We start from the raw sequence: 12,672 nt of genomic DNA on the forward strand, positions 1-12,672 counted from the left end.
AATATGTAAATGTGTTTGTTAATTTCTCTTTGTATATATGTTTAATCGTTTTTTTGTATTTCTGTATACAGTGTATACTGAATCATTTATTTTTATTTTTTCCAATACGCAATATCCAACCCCCTCAAATTCTTTGGCTCATTACGCCATAATTTATGTTTCATTACAATTTTATGCAAATGCTAACTTAGTTATTCAGAATAGAATGCACTATTTCTCCTCATAATTCCATTTTTTATATGGCTTCGTGGAATGGTTGGGGTCTAGAATCACCGTTCATTAATATGCAATTTTATTCAAAATCACAAAATGCAAGTTCTCTTCTTTTTCTCCTAATTATCAGTGGCGAAATGAGCCCAAGCCTTTGAGGGGCTAGCTATGTGGTATCGGACAAAATGTACTAAAAGTTGTGAGCGAGAAAGATTTTTTTTTTGCATTTTCATTTAAAAAAAAACAACAAATTTTCAGATTTTGACATAAAAATATTCAGAAAATGGTATCATATTTTGCCTTTCTCGCTTTTCCTTTCTTTCCCTTTTCAAGTATTTTTTTCTCGAAAGTGTGCGGCCATGCACTCCGAGAACGCAGACCATCGTAACAAGCCAGGAGGGGTGTTAGTTTGAGACATCGCGCGCGGCGGCCACGTACTACATGACGTATTTATTTGTCTATGCGTATACGTAAGCAAGAACGATATCTGAAAAGGTAAAAATATAATTTCGGGAGAAATTGGTACTAAATCCGCCGGAATTGGAACACGATCCGCCAGTGGATTGTGTGCCCACTACCGTATCTGCTGCAGGTATCGAATTCGCCGCTACACCGTACCGGCCTGCGCCATGCATGCCCAATGTGATGCCTCTCACATGCGCCCCATGATGCGCGCGTTCAACAATCATGCGCATAAGGCTAGAAATGTCTCTTGCACGCAATTTTGGCGCGAAAAAATATCATGACCACTTGTGTTGCCTAGTTACAACAATCTTGTGCATAGAAATGGTTGACGAATTTTGCCATCAATCTTCCTCAAATGTGAATTAAAAAATAGTCATTGAAGAATATTTGACGCTATAAAAAATGTCATCCCCTCACGTTGAGGGCATCCAGCCCAGATTGGTAGAATTAGGGAGCTCAGTGGATGAGAATGATGAAGGAACAGGGTCGTCAGCTTCTCAACAAGCTATCACCAAGATTCGAATCTTTGGCCCAGCAGCAACGGTTAGCAAACGGGTATCTCGGGTGAGAATCATTAGATTTAACGTATATATAGAGATCCGGAACATTTTCTGCATATCTACAACATCTATATAAAGTACCGTTAGATCTATCATGCCTTATCTTTATCATAAATTAGACTCTAAATAGAATGGTGATAAGGAATCAAAAGTAGGTAGAGAACGGGGGGGGGGGGACGTGAGTGGAGAGATCGGACCTACATCTAGATATTTAGTATAGGGCCTAATAATGTAACCATATAATGATACAATAGTATAACTTTGTAACCATACAATATTTTCTATAGATTTGCATTGTTTAATTATTTTGATCGAGATCTATTCTTTAAATTTTAAGTAGGCCCTATGACGATTCAAAATTTTGAAATGATTCAATTCTAAGAATATTCCCGTAGATTTTACATCTAACAGTCGGGCTAACACTAACAGTCCTCAAGATATCGTACCTCTCAACCCGCCCCCCCCCCCATATAGTAGATAGGTCTACAGCATAAAATGAATGGAAACGCAAACATATGGCACATTGTTTTGTATTTATTTTGCTTTTTTTTCAATACGGTGTGCAGACATCCCTCCCCCATCTTCATACTAAATACCAAGTTCCATGATATTAACCCCTCTTATATGCATGGGATTCAAATTCCTCTCAAATTTAATAATTGGGGACTTTTCAAGGAATAGGTCCCACATATTGGGTCTTTTCACACGTGAATCGTGAATCATTTTTGTCATGATGATTCGTCTTTAGAATCATCGGATCTTTAGTACTTGAAAATTGTGATTTAAATTCGAATTCCCGAGCGAATGCGGTACGTGTCCTTGTCAATCAAAGCACTGCATTGCAAGTGCATGACAATTGTATTAATATCTACGGAAGTGCTTAAAATGTCACTTTAAAAAAATGCTTTGAAGGTCAAGACTTTCACGCAAAATTTGTACCATAGTTTGAGTGAAACTTAACTGGTATTCACCTCCGAAGTAGTATTTGAATTCGTGCTTCTAATCATGTTCTAGTTTGGTTTCACACGCGCTAAAAATTCGTCATTCGCCTTATTTTTCACTTGAATCATTCAAATTACGATTTTATTTTACCGTGATGTGAAAGGGCGTCTAGTTAAGACCTTGCACTATATTTTATTTTGATCCGTGGAGCGTTTCATTAAAGGATTTGTCAGACGTTTCTTCCGACAAGTACTATTTTATCCGACAGTTACTATGGTAAAAGTGTCATTCAGTCAATCATAATCAAGGAAAGTTGTCAGACCTGAAAACTTGTAGCACTAAAATGTGTACGCTCCCAAGGGCTACAGTGATAATTATGTGAGTGACCAAACATAGAAAGAGCTTAAAAGCATTGTAGTTCGCAAAAGCTCTTACATTAAAAGAAAGTTTAAGGGATTGAATTCAGCTTTCAGAAATGAAATCAACTTTAAAAGTGATGTCACATCCTGGTCGGGGGGGGGGGGCACATTTTCTCTAGGAAAATTTGACAAGCAAAAAAAAAAAAAAAAAATTCCCCCCCCAAAAAAATGCTATTCCCATTACAAATATTTGATGTGGCTTTCAAAGGGGGGGGGGCGATATTTGCGTATGAACGACATATTTGCATTAAAAATACTGACTAGGACTCTCAAAGGGGGATGCCCCCTGGATCTGCCACTGCCTGTGACATAACCCAAAGGTTCTTGTTCAGTGACCTGAACATTATTAATTAGAACTATTATAGACCAATAAAGGCTTACAGAGTACCGTGTCCGCCTATTAAAATATTAAAGCCATAAATAATGCCCATCCATGAAAAGCTGTAGTATACTCCACGATGATTTGATTAGGCATGTTGATGAATTAGATGCAGGAAGTTATTGTCACTATTTATCTGACGGGGTCTCTTACTTTTTATATACTCAGAGAATAATAAATGTAAAATTTGAACTTAGAACTATTAGAACTATTATAGACCAATAAAGGCTTACAGAGTACCGTGTCCGCCTATTAAAATATTAAAGCCATAAATAATGCCCATCCATGAAAAGCTGTAGTATACTCCACGATGATTTGATTAGGCATGTTGATGAATTAGATGCAGGAAGTTATTGTCACTATTTATCTGACGGGGTCTCTTACTTTTTATATACTCAGAGAATAATAAATGTAAAATTTGAACTCACTCTAGTCTAGCGGATTCGAGAGGATGGTAGAATGCAAGATTATGCTTTTAAACACATCGAATGCCGGCGTAGGCTTTTAAATTACCGTCTGCCAGGGAGCGATGCGACCAAGCGGGGCCCGGGGGATACTTCCTTTGGGACTTTGTGTAAAAAATGAGTATGTGAACTGCGAAGACGCGTTTATAGAACATGTAAACATAAATATATATATATATATAGAAGGACTATAATCGTTATTAAGAAAACCTGCCCCCCCCCCCCTCTCTCCGCTTCTGGCGCCCTTGCTGGCTTTCAAAAGATTCGAAAGGCTCCTAAAAAAATGATATAATCTCGCGATTTTGAGTCGAGAGAGATTACAGATCGATAACTTTTTTTGTCACTTCGTTCATCAGGGTCTGACGAGAGGCATTCGTCGTCCAAATGACGTTGATCATGACCATAACACTGTCAGAGATATGACTGTGGCCATCGCACCTAATACGAAGACCATTCATACCCCGACACCCGAGACAGATGATGACGAGGTCGATGATGACGACATCGATGATCTTGATAGCGGGACCGCGTTCTCTCCTTTACAATGCGAAACGCCGATCCCCCCTTTGCCTCGTGCTCGGATCCCTTCCCGGGTATGTTTCTAGGATGTTTAGCCCATGCGGTATTAACATAACATTCTTGAAATTACAGTTAGAAAATATCTGAACCAAACACCGCGCCAAACAGTTGACAATTTTGTATGTTTGATTTCATTTTTATGCCAAGTTTTATGGTTTAATATTGTGCTTTCCAATTTTTTTTATGACTTTGCATAATGAAGAATTCTGCAAGTTGCCTTTTTGGGAAGGGGGGGGGGCGATATCTTAGCCTTCCCCCAATTTTTTTTTCATTGGAATTATCTTCCACCTGCGGCTCCCCCCCCCCCTGTTAAGACATAAATCAAGTCAATATGAATGATATTACTGAAGACCCCAAACTTTGCTGAAAAAGCACCAAGTTATTGGAATCAGAGAGGACACCAGAGTGTGTTTATAACTAAATTATTAAGACATATAAACTAAGTTACTTGCAATTTTCTCGTAAATCCAGCAAAACGGGTTCGAACAACTTGGATTATAGACATTAATACTTGTGCCTTTTGGTCCTAACGAGAAGATCTAAAAGACATTGGTCCTAGACTGGTGACAAGGACATGATTCATGTCTTCTTAGCAGCCATGTGAAATATAAACCCTATCCATTCCATTACACTGTTAAAAAAACCTGATTTTACAGAAAAAAAAGATTTTGCAGAAAGCAATAACAGAATCATTCTGTAAATAAAAAAACACGAATTATTCTGCAATTCAACAGGAAACGTCTGTTTAAAAAAGGAGAAATGGTGTTTTTATTCAAGGAAATTTGTAAGGTTCCATATACCAAATAACAATTTCCTGTAAGATTACGCAATCTGGTAAAATTACAGGTGTTCTCGAGACTCTGCTGCAGGAACTTCTCTTCTTTTAAGGATAAATTTTCTAACAGTGTATTCAGAAAAAAAAGTACGCGAGTAATCAAAGGCTTATAATCCTGTCCATAAAGCTTGGAGCAGTTTCGGCACAACCTTATGAGCCCCTTGGAGAACCTCGAACTTCCCAAGGTATGATGTTGATAGGAAGACCAGCCAGTACTGCGAGCCATATCCGGATGGGACTTTCTTCGGACGACCGGAGCCGAAGAACAGAGGTTTGTTACCCAGATCCTTAGGTTCAAGCTTGATCATGATTTAAACTACGAAACAATTCCCCGGTTTGATTATGGTTTAGAATTATAACTGATATAGGAATAGCTCGAATAAAGAAGCGAGGTAAAAACAAGAATACTGGCACAAACGATCACGCTACAGGAATATCTTTTTTGTGGAAACTTAATAATTGTGAAAATATGTCAGAGCCTGAAAACTCTTCATCGACTTTGGGTGGTTGTGACGTTTTATCAATCCTCGTTTCTAAAGCAAATAATCGTTGTCTTTGACAAACAACTATCTTCATTTGATCAACTGTTGGGGATAACATTTTCTGTGAAATCCCTGGCAAGAAGCCTATGAGAACCACATACCTGAAATGAACAGAATATACAGATTAGTGGCTTACACAGTTAGAGGGCGCCAAACTGATCTATGAATTGGAATGATTCATGATAGAATATCATTTTTCAATGTCCAACGATAACTGATTTCATTTCTTGGAAAATGATGGCTGTTTTGATACGAAATAAAATCAGAGAACTACATATTAGTGTTTACGTATATGTAGGCCTATCCCATTTAGTTTCATTAATTGTCCTTGTATGCAAACTATAATGTGAGATATTGTGACAATATTGGGCATGTTGAACTTTATGAGGGAGAAATTATTCAAGCTCTTTAATTTCACTGGATTAAAATTTTACCATGCCATTAGATAATAGAACCCCACCCCCCTTCGTTGTTTGAATAATCAGTTAAACAAATAATAAACATGCAAATGCAAGGCAAACACTTTTTTTAATATCATAATGCTATTTGGGAGCTATATATATGCTTTTCCATGATAAAACATTCAGGCAAAATTTATCATGAACACACATTCATGATATTAAATCAAATAAATTTGTCTGCTCTTTTCAAGTATTAATCTTTATATTTTTTTTTAATAAATAGAGTGGCTTACTGGACACACCATCAGTTTCTATTCTATCAGAAGGCCCTGGTCGGATCACGTCCATTGAGGAGGATCTGAAGCCCCTTTTGCTTTGCCAATCAATGGGAATCAAAATAGTAAGTACTTATGGAGAACGTTATGTAGTTTATGACAATGGACAGCTAGTTCAGAGGAAGAGTATAGCAACAGATGCAAACTCTTCAAGAATTGGTAACTCCCAGGATTCAAGTTTGGTTCATTGTCGGACAGTGGCGTATCTATAGGGGGGGGTGGCACTTTGAGATCGGCAAAACAAAAAGAAAATAAAGCGGTGAGGGAGTATGTTCCAAGGAATTTCTCTCAGAATCACATAAATTCACACCCCTATCTCAGCTCTCAAACTTGGTTTTCATAAATTCATGATCGGGACAGAGTTTGCAACATTTTTATTTGTTTAACATCTATTTTAAGGGAAATGTTGCTAATAAGAATTAGGCCTAGAGTATTTTGTGAAGTACATCGATAATGATATGTTTGAAATCGAAGAAAACAGATTTTTGGAACATTTCCTATTTAAACTTTGATGTGTATAAGTATGATTTAAAGTAAATAAAAAATATGAACCAAATACATTGATCATGTAATTAATTTATTTGCCCATGATAAAACGATTCCTCTATTTTATTTAAAACAATTTCTGTAATTGCCCAGGAAGTGAAACCGGCCGACTTTGTTCCTGGTACAACAGCTCAGATAGTCTTCCACTGTGAACGATGCCTCAAACACTGGAAGCTAGCTGGTCAACCAAAAGCACCATCAGAATGCAAGGAAGCCCATCGACCTACTAAGGGACCCAAGTACAACATAAGCATGCAGAGTCATAGGATTATGAAAGTATGAACATAAATGATGCAGTGTTACACGTAACCCCCCCCCCCCCCCCCAACACACATATAATGCATAATGCAAACCCTACATAAAGGTAAAAGGATATAAATCTTCCGCAGTTCTTTTGCCCCAGGTATTCACCCCCAGTTACTGCCTATTATGCCTATCACTGATAAGGCATTCAACTGATGAAGCATTACCACCTACCTTTCAGTGCATCCTTGTTGAGAACAAGTTGTGGTGAAAACTGGCTGAGAATCTTTCTCTTTCGAACATTGTACTGAGCACTCACACACACACTCAATGTTACAGAACAACAAAAGGAACCTATTCGATATACTTGCACACGACACCAATCAAACACATCTTCTACGGATCCGGAAGTCCCCTTTTATTAGGGTTCTGGAAAAAAAAGATTGTGGAAACCTTTCACTCACATCAAAGTACCACTAATCTTTTGTCTGATAATGACATCCATCTTCGACCCAAATATCTATCATTGTACATCTTGCAGGAGTTGGAGAAACTTCCAGAACATGGCAAGCAACGTCTCATCAAGGTGCTCTCCCGCACCGGCTCACCTGGTGCAGATGAAGAACTCCTCGAGCTTGTCAATTCTGTCAGCAGTGGTTTCCTTCATGAACACTCGACATCTCCCCATGCCTCCAGACGATCCCGATCTCCAGAGAAGAAAAGCGCAATCAAGATATCTAAGGACAGACACTCAGCAAGTTTTGAAGAGAAACTCCATCGAAAAAGTGCAGGGCAGCCTAAACCTAAAAGAGAACCAAGTATCCACACTGCAAAATCCAAAACTGGTGAGTGTAATGTTATACCCACAATGTGCTGTTTACAAAAAGAAGGGAAATGGAGAAGAGACAACCATGTCCAGTTTTGTATTTGATCAAAGTAAAGTTGTGTAACGATTGCTAATCATACAGTGGGTTGATGGTTTATTGTATATTGATACATTGTTCTTGCATCCATTCTCAATGCAGATTTGCATGTTATATCAATGTGAAGTATACTCTGCCTATATTTCAAAAAAAAAATTATGGGACAGGCAAATTGGGGTCAGAACGTTTTGTTTTAACCCTCTCAAATCAATAATGGCATTGCAGTATCCAAAATTCTTTCATCATTTTAAAGTGTCTATCTTGTTATATTTTGACAATAGGTAGTCAGAAAAATACACAAGGAGCAAGTGCTAGGTTGAAATCTTCTGACCCTGATGTTCATCCTGATACATCACATCATGGAAGTAGGGAAAGCATTGGAATGACCTCAACTAGGGAGGAGCCCTTGATCAAAGACAATGTCAAGCAAGACATCGATGGAACTATTGACAGAGGGGAGAGCATTGTGAGAGAAACATCCAAAGAAAATGCGCAGGTTGAGCACAGCTCCCATTGTAGCTCCAGGAAAATGCAAGAAATGCCTATCAGTCAACTTCCTGAAAATACTGGTAAGTATTCTTTTCCCTTCAACATGCCAATGAGAAAATACTTAGCATAGCACCTTCAATAGTATACATCTGAAGCATGTTCAGAAGTAATATCCAAGCTGTATCCATATCCCCATAAAAAAAAGCTTCTTCTTTACATTTGGTGAGCAATGATCCTCTTTATTCTTTATTGGTGACATCTTTTCATTGTAGGTCCGACTGAAAAGGTTTCAAGTAAGCCTCAGACACGTAAGATGATTCCCCGTGGTGAAATTTCTGCGACAGGACAGTCGATTGTCGAGTTTGAAGACATTGATGGCACTACATATCATGGATTCATGACACCTGCTGGAAACTTCATTCCCATAGCCCGGGTCGATCATACTGGAAACAGATTGCCCATAGCCATGAAACCAGATGGAGGTATCTGCATTGCCAAAAGCTATGGCTCCCAGGAATTAGCAGCACCTCCTGATGATCATGCTGAAGAATATCAAGCAACACCTGACACTGATAAAGGTATCATTGAGTTCAAAGATAAGAATGGTGCCATTGTACGTGGTTACAAGAATCAGAGTGGCCAATTTGTGCCTGTTTCGCACATCAATAATGATGGAGTAGAGCGTACAGTTATGATGAAGACAGATGGAAAGTTCTATATAGGGAGTCTCAATGATAACTGTGATGGCAAGCACAGTGACGAGGAGGTGGATATGTCAAATTTGGAACTTGAGTTGTTCGATGAAACATGTGTAAGTCATCCTGCTGTATTGTCCCATAGTCAAAACATTACCGAAGTGGTAAGCCATGACGGGTTCACTTATCAAGGCTTTGAGTCACCAAAATTTGGATTCATACCAACCGCTCGGATAGATGCAGATGGTGCCAGGAGACCCGTGATTATGAACGCCGAGGGAGAATACACTGTTGTGAATGGAGACGGAAGGATGATAGGTGTGAAGGTACAATGTCAATTAGATGACCTTCATGAAAATGTAAAATGTACCGGATGCAGGTTCCTGAGTCAAAGTCAATCTCAAACAAGAATGTTGTTCAATGGTTTATCAAGCACACTCTCTGATTCTAGTGATACCGGTCTTCTCAATTCTGCCAGTCAGGTGGATATCCCCATTGATAACATCATGCAAATAGACCATTGGGAAAAAACAGATGCAAACGCTCCTCCTCCATCAAGGAAATTATCCCCAAAATTCAATCACATGACCTACAAAAGGGAACCTGATGGATCAATATACCATGGTTGCTGTCAGTCTGGTCAATTCATACCTGTATTCCGACTTGATGAACAGGGGTATCGATATCCTGTAATAAAAGATTCTGATGGCAAGTTGTATACTATCGATAAAGATGGCCAGAATTTATATACAGATCTAGATGAAAACGATCACTCAACCAAGGGAGTACCCGAAGTTGTCACACGTGAACTGAATGGTAACACTTTCGAGGGTCGTTGCACTGTTGATGGTAGATTCATACCAATGTTCTGTATTGATGATCATGGAAACAAAAAAACAGTAACACCAGGCAGAAACGGTTATTACATCTTTACCGGAAGCAATGGTCACATCAGTTTTGTCAAATTTCCTGGGGCAGATAAAGAGGTTAACTTGATATCTGGCTTCAATCCTGCTGAAAATGCTGTAACTGCAGTCCGTACAGGTGATGACGGCTATAAGTATGAAGGTTACATAGCAAATGATGGGGAATTCATACCAACAGTCCGCACTGACAAAACTGGATACCGCCAAATGGTGTTAATAAATTCAGAGGACCAAGGATACGTGATTGGCTACAATGGAGAAAAGGAGCTTGTACCTTTCGTCATTCCACCAAGAGTGACCAAAGCTATGATGAAGCAGAAATTACTTCACACTCCTTCCAGAAAGTCCACACAATCAAAATGTTTTCAAGGCACTGATGATAATGATGACGATCTTATAAGCAGTGCGATGATGCGGTCATCTCCCATTAAAATGCAGTCGCAGGGGAATTTTTTAGAGGGTGGCGATGTAGATTCACTAGGCTACACTCAGAATCTTTCTGGTTGTGACCTTGATAAACAAAGAACTGTGAAAGAAGATGGTTCTGATCATGATCTCAAGGAAAACTGGGAGCAGCACACCAGAGCAGAATCACCCTTGAAAGAAACAAATGCCTCATCAAGTGCTTCTCTAACAAACCCTCATAAAGATGGAACAGTAATTTTCAGAGAGAGCAGAGGCAAGGAGTCTTCTACGGTTATGCGTAAGTTGCCCGGCAAAACGAGTCACTCTGACAATTCTTCAAAACTCGACAAATCAGCTAACTCTGCCAAGAGTCATGAAAACCAGCTGCGTAGGAGTCCAGGTGCAGGGAACAACAAAGATGTTAGATATCTTAGCATAGATAATGACTCAAACTCCACATCCAAGAATACTGATGGACAAGTTGCAATGGACATCGTAAACAATAAAAATCGCAATATAAAAGAGAAGCCCATTGTGAAAAATACAGCTGTGCGAAATGTCACAGGCCGCCCTGACACGAGAGCTGGTCAGTTCAAGAAACATGTATTTGCAACACCTCATGAAAATCTGACTAAAACCACAGGGCTGGGTAAAGAGACAAATTTGTTGAACTCGCAATACACAGGTAGCACCAACATTGGAGACATAGAACCTTTCAATAGGGAAACAAAGCTACCCAGCTTGCAAAAGAAGACTGGTCTTCCACCTATAAACCAGAAAGACAGGGAAGTAAAATCTATAGCTCAAGGGCAATCATCAAGACAACAATCAGAAAGCTTGTCTATCAGCCTTCCTGACCAAGGTACTTCAGACCAAGTTAATACACTTCCTCTGATGGAAAGCACTCTCAATGTGCTTTGTCCAATAGAAGGGACACCTGATGCACTTCCTCCAATTGAAGGAAAACAAAGTGAAAGCAGGTCAAGAAAAAGTGTGAGAAATACTATCGCTAATGAGCAGGAACAAAACAGACAAGCGTCATTTGCAGATATTGGCCAAGAGGTTGAGTTAGAGCAGGAAAATGGTGTCAATGATAAAGGCCAATCTTCTGGAGATATCTTGAGTAAATATTCTGAATTTCAACTGACTGCAGATTCTACATTGACCCCTCCACTTTTGTCGCAGTCTCCACCACCATCAGATAAAGAGCCAGCATACCAGATTGCATATTCTACTTCACCTAACCTTCTAGGGAACAAATCATCACCAATACCAATATCAGAATCCTCATCAGTGGGGCAAACCTTTTCTAGTGGGCATGAAAAGTCACCTGAACCCATCACTTTGAACAAGGAGTCCAAGAAAGTTCAGTTATCTACTTTGCCAGTGAGCTGTGATGAAGACATTGTTCCAGTTTCAAAGATTCCATCACAGAATTTGATGAAAGCATCGTTGCGACCAACAAGGAGCATATACCGTTCTGGAACAACTTTGGCATCTCATTCGTCAAATCGTATGCATGGTGTCACAGATAGCATGCCCAATTCAGTCAGTAAGATATGGCAGCAACACAAAAGACAGGTGGAGTTCCTTCGTCAGACTTTCTACCTGCCCCTGACTCCTGCATTTACTTTCTCAATGTTCGAGTTACCAGAGGAATACCAAAAGCACAATTCTGCCATGAGGCAAAAGGCAAAGCAGATACGCACAATGAAGAAACCAACCAGTCTGGGTAAACCCCCGCAGATCATGCTGAGACCACCTCTGCCACTGAAGAAGACTCCTCCACCCTTGAAATCTATACCATATCGCATCAAGGCTAAAATAGCTAAGGCATGAATAAATGGCGTGTTGAATGGTATAGTCTGGGGGGCGACTTAAGGACATCAATAGCATAAGTCGAGATGCAATGGATCATATCAAGTATAAATCACAGCATATCATTCATTGTAAAATTCCGATTTATAATGGGGTTTTACAACAGTTGAATGTAGCTGTAGAAAATGCACTATACTTGTTCCTTGTGTACATGCACATGGTATTCTCACCTTTGAACTTCAATGATTATTTGAAATCCTTGTTTGGAAAACATTGCCTGCGATGGCACATTATGCAATATAGAATTCCTACATGGGCATCTCCTACTGCCATATTTTACATGGAATTCATGATTTGTGCTGATGTGACAATGGCTTGACGAGCATCAATTGGAATCCATTTTGAAAAGAGATTGTCACTGTCCTGTAGGAATGTTGTCACTAACTTGACTTGGTCTAGGGGAGTTACGCAAAAAGATGAAACACAAAATAGTTTT

This window comes from Lytechinus variegatus, chromosome 3, assembly GCF_018143015.1.
Source record: "Lytechinus variegatus isolate NC3 chromosome 3, Lvar_3.0, whole genome shotgun sequence".
In the NCBI taxonomy this organism is placed as follows: Eukaryota; Metazoa; Echinodermata; class Echinoidea; order Temnopleuroida; family Toxopneustidae; genus Lytechinus; species Lytechinus variegatus.